Source organism: Hipposideros armiger, unplaced genomic scaffold (assembly GCF_001890085.2).
Source record: "Hipposideros armiger isolate ML-2016 unplaced genomic scaffold, ASM189008v1 scaffold_1513, whole genome shotgun sequence".
Lineage (NCBI taxonomy): Eukaryota > Metazoa > Chordata > Mammalia > Chiroptera > Hipposideridae > Hipposideros > Hipposideros armiger.
This window is the reverse complement of record NW_017732863.1, coordinates 181,614-192,839: the sequence shown is the minus strand read 5'-3', so window position 1 is coordinate 192,839 and position 11,226 is coordinate 181,614. Positions and strand designations below refer to the sequence as shown.

At 38.7% G+C, this 11,226-nt stretch overlaps 1 long non-coding RNA gene across 1 annotated transcript in view; it reads right to left on the bottom strand.

Moving 5' to 3' along the window:
- Nucleotides 1-4,834: 4,834 nt before the first annotated feature.
- LOC109377707 (uncharacterized) overlaps nucleotides 4,835-11,226 on the bottom strand; it is a 117,017-nt gene continuing 110,625 nt past the window's right edge. Inside the window, exon 3 of the long non-coding RNA XR_002122917.1 lies at nucleotides 4,835-4,990. This is a non-coding gene — a long non-coding RNA (uncharacterized LOC109377707). The remainder of the gene's footprint in view (nucleotides 4,991-11,226) is intronic.

Sequence of the window (11,226 nt, the reverse complement as noted above, 5' to 3'; positions counted from 1 at the left end):
ATATATATATGGCCTATTGACTTTAGTTTCTCTGGAGAACCCTGACTGACACATTACTTCATAGGGATACCTCTTTCAAGAATGAAAATGCACTCAAATCTGACTCTCCCATTGCTGCTTTCTAAATATTATTGAAAATTGTCTCCCTGTAGCTGCTGTTAGAGTTTTAATACAGTAAATGCAATGCCAGGATCCTAAGCTTTCATAGTTATCCCCATAAATAATATAATTGGGACAAATGCCAAAATCAATATGGACTGTAACGTATCACCCTTAATAAATTTTTGTAAGAGAATAGTCTTGCTTTTAGGAAATACATACTGAAGTTACTAAAGCATAAATGGGCATGAACTATGCGATCTGCTCTCAAATTGTTCTGGAAAAATATATAATGAATAGAGAATTATGAAGCAAATGTAGCAAACTGTTAACAATAGTTGATTCTGAGTAAGAGGATTCAGGAACTCTTTGTACGATTCTTTAAACTCTTCGGTATGTTTCAGATTATTTAAAAATAATTTTTTTTTAAATGCAAAAGAAAAAAAAATAGGTGAAATGACATAGATGGGCCCCAACCAAAATGTTGGTCTTAGCCCCTCTCTCAGTGCGTCTGAAGTAACCTGTTGTAGCTGACAGTAATACCCTTTGGTTAAGCTTACAGGCTATATAGCCTGTCAGCTCACCAAAAATCCTATTCCTTACAAAGTGATTGAACCCATAGCCACGTTCAAAGTGGAAAAAGGGCTAAGCATGTGAAAAATTCATAATAGAGTTTGAAGATGAGAAGCATAAGTCATTCTCCATCACTGGCTTATATTCTCATATTTGAATGATTTAATAATAGTTTCAAAACTGAATGTAGTTTTACTTAATCTGCTTTTTTCTTTCACATATTCACCATTTATGTATCATTTCAGATGCTTACGAAGTTCTCACTTGTTAAAGCTTCCCCTTGAGTGAAATGGGGCACCAAGATCACGCAAAAAGCCAAGGTTGATGAAATACCCCCAGAGGGTGATTTACTTTGGGGCATTGTATTTGAGGTTGCCATTTAAATGCAGCACATCACTCAAATAGTAAAATGTTACATAAAGAATCAGTTTCACTCAGATTACTACAAAAAGATTACAACTTCCAGAACGACTTTCCTGCCATTTTCTCTGATGCAACAAATTGTAACCCACCTAATAGAGAGACAAGGCCACGCAGATCCTGCTACTTACGGCGCAAACCTGGCATCTCCCAGATCTCTCTCAAAACTCACCTTCCTAAAAAAATGTACACTTGGTTAGACGCCCTACAATGTCAAGTCCAATGAACACAGAGCTGAGGTGGAACTCCCCACCTCAGAGTTCTCTTCAGATGTTCATCCCGCGGGTTCCCTCTCATCTTCTCTTGAAATCTGCATGCCTGTGGCCCAGATGCACAGACCGTCCAAGCAGAAAGCTGAAACCCAAACGGTTCAGATCCTTGGCTTTGTGTGTCTTCAGAAACTACAGGGCCTTAGGTAAGAATGTCCGTTACTGCCTGCGGCTCTTCTCTCGGCTCAGTCATTCCTGGTCCCTTGTGCCCTGAGTGAGTGAGCTACAACCGTTATTAATGCCCACCTCAGTGCAGCATGCGTGTCATCACTCCAGACCACAAGACAGCCACAGACACCTGAAAATAATGTACTAACCATGCCCCTCTGTACATCTATCTTGGCCAAATCTGTCACCAAAGTACAGAGGAAAAGTTAAAGCACTGTGTTACTCATGCCTTCCAAGTGCAGGGAGGAAATGAAGAATGGATTTGTCTTCCAGATTTTCAGATAGTGCAGAAAGTCCTGTTTGTACAGGGTGGGCGATATATTACCTTCACAACCGTGACTCATCTGCTCCAGCAAAGTCACAGATCATCTTGGTTTTCAGTTCAGAGTTAAGAGACTTCAGGAGTCTCTGTTTTTCTTAAATTTTGTTTTGCTGTTCTTGTGGAAATTGTTTACATTTATTTATATATAACCCCTTTTCTCCTTTCAAATCTTTCCCACTCTCTATCTAGTCAATCCTACTCATAGCTGCCCAATTCATCTTCCCTTAGTTAACTCCTTTGCATAAACAAACAAACAAACAAATTAAATAAATAAATAAAATTTCAAATTGTAAGCCTTCACATCCAGAATAACTTTAAAATTATTTTATCTGGACTTTACAGTTCTCTAGAATTTTCTATAGCTTTCCTTTTAATAACTTTCCCTCTGCCCTTTTATAAGGACTCGCCACTCCACTCCTGACAAACTGATTCATGCGTTGTCCTCTAAATTTGTGCTCTTCCATCTCGGGGCCTTTGCTGATTGCAATTCCTCACATGCAGTGTCATCTTAACCTCCACCTGACCAAGTTCCACCAATTCTTGAGGCCTAGTTACAAAGCATCCTCTTTTATGAATTCTTCTGATCACCCCAGACAAGAACTCTCTTCTTACTCTGAATTCCTGACATAGTTCCCAAATGGCTACATGACCTGTCCTCTCCATGTGGGTTCCAGGAGGTCCTGGTTCCTTCCAGGGCAGGAGTCCAGTACAGTATCTAAGAGCACAGGCTCCAGACACAGATAACACAGTTCAATTCTCAGGTCCTCCTTTTCTTGGCTCTGGATCATATTCTGAGCAAGTTACTTAATAATTTCTCTGAACTTCAGTTTTCTCATTGATAAAATTAGGATTTATTAAGGTACCCAATTTATAGACAAGGACTACATGTGATAATGTTATAAAAAACACTCAGACTAATGCCTTGCAATATAGTATACACCATGGGTATTTGCCAATATTCATACTATTTGTAGCGTGGTTTGTGTATACCACCCCCCATACAAACACACAGTGTTTTGCATAGTGGTATTCTAAAAATAGAGGTCAGCAGATATCAGACAAATCCAGACAGCTTGAAGATGTGCTCTTGAGTTTTTATAGTAATTCTTCTAGCACACTGACAAATTTGGGAGAACTCATTTTTAAGAGGATGATATCTGGTTAATCATTTATTTGACGAAATATAAATAAAACTTTAAACTAAATTACCCAAAGATCAATCTGTGAGGTTATATGAGGTAAAGAATGGAAACACTTATAAGACAGGTACTTAAAGTCAAGCAGGAGAACTGGGTGACATATAGCTGTAGAAGAGCGTTTGCATGGCATAATTAAGAAGATAAAACCCTACCTTCCAGGTTTGCAGGATATTTCATTTATTGAGCTGGGTGATCTCATAAGAAAGTCAATATGCAGGAAACCAGGGGTCTTAGATTTTATTCCTGACCTTATCAATGAGTCCATTTTGAGAATAACAAGATTCTTCATGTTGCCTAAAATTTAACCACAGTGATATTTTTTTCCAGGATGTTTTCCTGATTTGTAAATGATATATATATCAAATTGACACAAGGGCATGAAGTGAAATCACATTAGTATATTTTAAATCAATTGCCTTTATCAAAATAATTAAAAGTACATGAGGTCAAGACTACATAACTACTGAACACATATTTTCCCACCTGTCACAGTAGAGCTACAATACACTCTCTAGTCATTACAGCTCAGTATTTGGAAAAGCAATTAGTACTCATTACTACATTCTTCAGTCATTGCCTACATGGAGGTATATATTTTGAATCCATTGTTCAGTATACAAGTCCTGAGTGATTTTCCCCACTTGTCTCTCTGATCTTGACTACTCACTTCCCTTATCCACAGCTCAATATAATAGTTACACAGAAGTATTTGCATTTCCCAGAATGCACTGTGCTTGTCCCAGCCCTTCTATCTCTGTACATGTACCACCTCTTTTTCCTTCCTGGTACCTTAAACTCCCATATATCCTTCAAGTTCTGATTCAGATGTCACTTTTTTTCTCTTTTCTAGATTTTTCTGAGCAGGATTAAAAAAGTCTACCTCTTGTGTTTTCATGGTGACATGATATTATTTCTATTTTCCTACTACTACAATGACTTATTTTCATGTCTACTTCTTGATTTACTGTGAAGACGCAGAACACTAAGATGTGGGTCAATTCATCTCTCAGTCCATTGTATCCAGTACCAAGCAGGACTCCAGCAAACACTGTTTCAATGGGTGCCTGGATGAACTTCTATAGCTCTTTCTCAATGGAACATTAATCTTTCAGTCTGTGTACATCTCCTACAAATTCAATATATCATACCTTTAAATAAATGAAATCTATTTTAATTTTAATTTAAAATGTCTTGTCTGTCACAGGCATCCATTTATACTTTTAAGAACACTTTTTTTTTATTCTAAATTCTCCCCAAAATGACTTGGGGGTTTTAAGGACAAAATAGCCGCTCAGAAGCTTAATAGTTTGACACCGAAGTAAGTTTTCTGGACTTCAGAACTGTCCTTTTAATCAATAATTCCTTTCACCAAATGTCCATTTGATAATTAAAGAGTATTTCCACGTGAAGCACAATGCACTGTACTACAGTATTTTCTTTTCCCCAATTTCATCAGTGTAGCCATTCATCCATTCATCACCCATTCACCAATCCATCCATCCATGTGGCCAACAATTGCTTTAAGCACTTACTATCTACCAGGCACAAAGCTCAGGGCTGGAGACGTGATTAAAAAGGCAGAAGACTTGCCCTGAACCAAGCACACAGTCCCCAGGAGACAGACAGGCCAATAACAACCACCACAGCAAAAGTAACACAATGAGTTAAGTGCTGCTAGAGAAAAGTGCAGAGTACAATGGATGAAATGCCCGAAAGCAGCGACTCTGAGAGTTTGTGAAGACAGATTTGCAAGTACTTTGCATGCCATACCTCTAAGGATCTGCAGATACCGTGGTATCACCCCAGATTGTCCTTCCACTGGCTCCAGCCAAGAAACAGGAATGACATCCTAACCTCGCCACGTATCTCTCAGTTCTTCTCAATTATCGTCGGAAAGCACTTTATTTGAAAATCGAAGAGCCCTTTCCCCTTCAGCCAGCCTGTGGGTGATGAAAGCATGGGAATTGAGCCTATCAATGCTTGTATCAAGCAGCTGAAAAAGTTGTAGCCCATGAATCATGGCTCTTTTCATGTGTTCCCAGATCTGTGGGAGGAAGGCCTTTGGCTGGCAGCACTGGCAATCTAGCACCTACAATGATCACTGGGGGAGAGAAAGATGCTCGAGCCACTGTGAGAACTACAAAACCCTCCCACCTCCCTAAAGTGTGCACGTCCCCAGTGCCACCGCCAGGCCATGCCTCAAAATAGTGTGAGAGCCAAAACCCACATTTTCAAAAAAAGGGACAAATAAATTAAGCTTCTGCCACCCACCTCCCTTATGTGCAGCTAAGAAAAATCAAATGAAATAAACAAGCAAATTAGCAGCTGGTATGTGAGCTTTAAATTACGAATATGTTTTGAAGGCTCCGCTAACTAGTTCTTCCTGAATTGGATTTGTTCTTGTTGGGAAAATAATAATTAGCAATCACTACTTATATTAATGCCTCACATTTACTGCAAGCTTACGGTGTACCAGACACCACACTTACAATTTACATGAGTATCCTGTTTAATTGTTATAAACCTCAGGAGGCATTGCTGTAATACAGACCTCGTAGATGAGGAGTTTGAGGTTCAGAGTTTCAGAAGGGCCTAACTAATTTACCAGAGTTCACACATATAGTAGACATTCTGTAATTAGACATTATGTAGCCATTATACTCAGTAAACTGAGCAGACATTATGCCCATAAATATCGTAAACCCATTGCTCTTAAACAACATACTTTCCTAAAAATGAATGAAAATATTAAGCGAGGATCATTAGAAGAATAGCCATTGTTCTCCATCACCAGTTATTACACAACCTATAAATTCATGTGATATTCTTACAATTCAACAACATAGTCCTCTTGACTTAGAGTCATTTCCCCCTTGCTCTGCATTTGTAGGAAATAGAAAAAAACCAAAAAACAAAAACAAAAAAATACTTTGGACTTCTAAGTTGATTAATCACAGTGGAGGAAATAATTGTTTGTGGTTGTTCCTAGTTTGCTTAGGCAATGGTATAGTCAAATCACTACCTTTATATATGTGATCTACAACTGCCTTTTTCCCTGTTAAGAAATAATTTTTAAATTATTTGGCATAATTTAGAAAGAATTTCCTACATTTATTATGGGGCAAATAGTTTCAGTGTCTGTACTGTGCAGTCTAAAGAGTTCCCAATGAAGAAAATATAGCTCTGTAATTAAATAAGTGAAAAAGTAGGCATTTTCATTTAACAACCATTAATCTTCCTCAGCGACAACAGAGAATTTGTAAATAGCATATGATAAAATAACCTTGAAATATTAAATTAAAGACACTTGGAGGGAAGGTGGTTTAAATACCTCCTGCCATTTTAAAATTTGAATTAGAAATCTACCAAGGACCAGCCCTCTTAGGAGATCTTAGTGATTTCAGGTGGGTTAATAAATAGACCAAGAAAAAGTCTTCACACCTCGAATGGTGAAGTAGAAATAAAGCAAAACCTGGCTATACCCATTCTGAAGCCTTAAGTATTAGGGGTTGGAGATGAGACAGTGGTCCCCAGAGAATCCCCTGACCTTCCTATTCAGGGTGCTCCTCTGCTGGCATCATCAGCATCACACAAGAGTTCATTAGGTGTAGAATAGAAGGTCCCATCTCAGGCCTTCTGAATTAGAATCTGCATTTTAACAGAATGCCCACATGATTTCTAAGCACATTAACATCTGAGAACCACCATTCCAGAACACTCTGAGAATCTGCTCTAAACACCTGCCACGCACAGAAAGGGCTGATGCCAGCTTAAAACCGTAGCAATCAAGGATGAACTTTCCTGCCTCCTTACTGCCTTCTCTCCCCATGTCACCAAACATTAAAGCATGGCCTACAAACTCTCCAGCTGTAGCTTTTCTTCACAGATCTCCCTCTCTCTTTCTTCTCTGTGAACATGCCGAACTGATTTCTGCTCCAGAGTGTTTGCAGGTGCTAAATCTCCCTTATCTTCACATGGTTTTTTTCCTTCTTTAAAGTCAGGTTTCAACATGTATGTTTCCTCCTTAGAACTGCCTCCCTAACAACTCTCTGCCACGTTTCCCTGAATTCACATCTTTCATTCAATTTACAAACCCTGAAGATATTTTTTTTTATTTGTATACTTTCGGCAAAAGAACAAAAACAGCCTTTGACAGTTGCCTCTCTTCCTTTTTTTAATTCCCTTTCTTTTTTCTTTGCTCCTTTCCCTGCCCCTGAACCTTGACTAACCAACAAACGGCACAATTTATAAAAAACTGCTTTCAAAAGAAAAGTTCTGACAGTTTTTTTTTGGATGGTTTTACAACAATAACTGTGAGCAAAAGACCTAGCAACAAAAACAACGTCCAACCACACCAGCTGCAACAGTGACAGCAGCTGAAGATGAAAACACCTGAGCCAGACCACAGGACAAGCACCCCCTCTTCTCTTCAGCCTGTAAAATCCCAGCACTGCTTTGACTTGGAGAGTTACCTGGTTTTCAGGTGCTTCTGAATAAAGCCTTTAACCTTTTCTTGAGTCACTAAAATTTGTTTATTTAGACATCATTTATTATATGCCTCCCTCCATTAAATGTAAGCATTTTATCATCCTCATCATTAGGATCAATCTTTCTGGTTCCCTCCAGCATCAGACCTTAGGGTAATGTCTCTAAATTTGCAGGGGCTTAATAAATAGTTGTGAGGTGATTTTTATTTTAAAAGGGAAACCAGCTTGTTCCTAACACCCCATCTAATTGGTTTTTGCCTATCATGTGGGCTGACCATATGTCCCATGCTCCTTGACCTTGGTCCTTGACAAAGGCCCTTTATTTCATACCTACTAGTTATCTTGCTCTTAAATGCAGCCTCAATGAATGAGGATTTTCATAATCCCATTTGCACTGGTTTTATGGCCTTAATTATCACCTAGTCCTGCTAGTGGGAAAAGCATAGTGTTCCTTTCCTATAGATAAATGGATCAGGGCTAAAACTTACCATACTTGAAAAAGGAAGCCAGAAAACCTCTCCGGAATCTTTCATTCATGGAAAATGGTCACTTAGAATTTTGGTAAAAGCCCCTATTAGGTTCAGGGAGGGGAGAAAATATAAACACCAACACTGGGATTTAACCCCTTAGCAGTACCTGTACCTAAACTAGTGGTTCCTGGCATCCCTATTTAGAGAGTAATCCTGAAGGGAGCTCTGTGCTCTTCTGACATGATGATGTTTGGACTCATAAGCCAGACGCCATGGCTAGAATTAACTTTCTTAGCAAATGCACCACGAACAGCTATGTTCCCCCTAACTTGAGGACAATAGACAAAAGAGAAACTCCACTTTCCTCCAGATACAAGACCCCATCTGAGGCAAACAGACTGAGCAGGGGCCAAGAGGCCATTACATCCATCCAGGAGCAGAGAAGATAGAGAGAATTAGATATATTTGAGACCTAAAATGGAATTACAATTATTTACTACAGGTAATGATACATGAGGTCTGACAATTAAATTCATGAACTTGTTGCAACGATGTTGCTAACTCTTTTTGACATCAGGGGAATTATTCACTATGAATTTGTACCAACTGGACAAACAGTTAACCAAGTTTACTATTTAAAGTGCTGAAAAGGCTACGTGAAAGTTAGACGACCTGAACTTTTTGCCAACAATTCATGGCTCTTACATCACGACAATGCACCAGCTCACACGGTGCTGTCTGTGAGGAAGTTTTTAGCCAGTAAACAAATAACTGTATTGGAACACCCTCCCTACTCACCTGATCTGGCCCTCAATGACTTCTTTCTTTACCCAAAGGTAAAGGAAATATTGAAAGGAAGACATTTTTTTTCCTTTTTTTTTAAAAATTAGTTTCAGCTGTACAACACAGTGCAATAGTTATACTTTTTACCCCTCGAAGTGACAATCCCCCTCCCCCAATCCACCGCCCCACTTCCCCCACCCCATATCATACATATCTATTACAATTCCCTTGACTCCACTCCCACACTATATTCCACGTGAAAGGAAGACATTTTGATGACACTCAAGACATCAAGGGTAATATGATGACAGCTCTGATGGTCATTCCTGAAAAAGAGTTCCAAAATTGCTTTGAAGGGTGGACTAGGCTCTGGCATCGGTGCATAGCTTCCCAAGGGGAGTACTTTGAAGGTGACCATAGTTATATTCAACAACGAGGTATGTAGCACTTTTTCTAGGATAGTTCACGAACTTAATTGTCAGATCTCGTATATGAACACATTTTCAGAATGCATGTTACTATATTACTTCAGTAACCAAAACATATAAAATTAGTTACAACCATAAGCGTTAAAACAATGTTTCCTAAAGACTAATATATTTCCCACCATTCTCTCCTCTGTTGCCCACTGTACCTTATGTAAAACTTTATTGTATTATTCCTAGGCCCATTTCTGAGAGTACATTGGAAAGAGTAACTAAGATTCATTTATGAGGATATTTTTTTCTTCTGGAAATTTAAAAATGCATGACTAGTGTTAGGATTAAACTGACATCAAGATATATTTGATAACACATTCTAATTTTTTCACTGAGTTCATAAATAACTTGGAAAATCCCCCCTATCTTCAATTAGAAGAAAATCACATCATGCATAATACTATCTAAATTGTGTAAATTGAAGATTTCTTTCATTTATCTCTTACAATTGGATTTATCTAACAATTATTTCAACCCCCCAAGACAGATTTGCACATGTATTTATGAGAATATGATTTCTTTGTAGGCTATTCTTGCTAAGTAAAACTGACTCCATAAAATACAGTGTGGTTAAATAAGTCAGAGGTGGCAGCCAGTAGCTTGCTCCCTCCCAGACGCCTCCCTTTAACAACACCCAACATGGTAAGGTGTCTGTTTCTACCAACCAACTTCAGGAACAAGATTTTCTAGATACTACTGACATCAAGGTGGGTCATCACAACAGTGGCTTATGCCCTTGATGATTCTCAAGTGTGTTCACAGCAACTTTAACATGGTCTCTGAAACTAGGTTAGGTTCTAATGAGCATTTAGAATAGAGAGATTCCTCCTCATTCAGCACTAGAGAAAGCCTTTGTTGATTTCCTGTCAGTCGGGGGATCTTCATCCCTAGGCCCCAAGTCATGTCCATTTCCAGTCCAGAATGCTGGACTTGTCTAGTCTGAAGTCCATTTGGTAGGTTTGCCAAGTTAAGCCTAAAGTTCCACCCTCATGGTGGCCTCCTTTCATTTCAGTCTCATCTGTCTTCAACACTTCATTTGCCTGGTTCATCCTCCTTTATGAAAGATATTTCCTTTCTCCCTTCTTTTCTCCTTTAACTCAGACTCTGCTTCTTGGTCACTGAGGGCACAAGGCTGTCTTTTGTTAACGTTCCAGGCATATTATTTCCTATAACATTAACATACCAAGGTGAGCCATGCAAGTATAGGTGATGTTGGGAGATTCATGGCAAGGCTCTGAAATAGGAAAAAAACCCTGAAAATTCAATGCCAGTGTCTTTTAAGCATATCAGGTAAAGTAAATACCTCTAAAATAACTGATTTCAAGAAGTGACAGAGCCACCATTAATGTATTTTCTATCTTTATGCAATGTGGAATTACCATTTTTTTATACAAGGAAAGAGAACACTGTGTGAGAAATTCAGAGCCAACCTGACCTCATTGAGATCAAGGAGTTGAACAGAGCAAAAAGTAGAAAAGAATGCAACATACTGTAGTGGTGTGTAAAACCACACCCATCTGGTCTTGAATCCTGGCTCAACCTACACTGTGTCATGTTGGGCAAGGTACTGAAATTCTCTGAACCTCAACTGGGATTTATAGAAGACAAAAGTAATAATACTTAACTTTATAGAGCTTTTGAACACTAAAGATAAAATATGGAAAGTTCCTTCTTACTGCATGGCTATGGGTCAAGGGAATTTTACTAGCTGAGAAATTGTGTAATCTTCATATCAAAAGCCTGCTATTTTTGGATTTTGGGGGTGATGAAGCTATAGGTTTCTTCCATCTTGGCCCTGATAAACCAGTTGCTTACCATCCTCTCTTAATGTGCACAGAGCTTAGTCAGTCTCTGCTGAACACAGACCATGTTCACAGTCTCCCACATAGATGACAAATACTTCTTTGTCTTTGCTCATCTTCATATTTCAGGACCATCTCTCCTGACTCCCTTCATC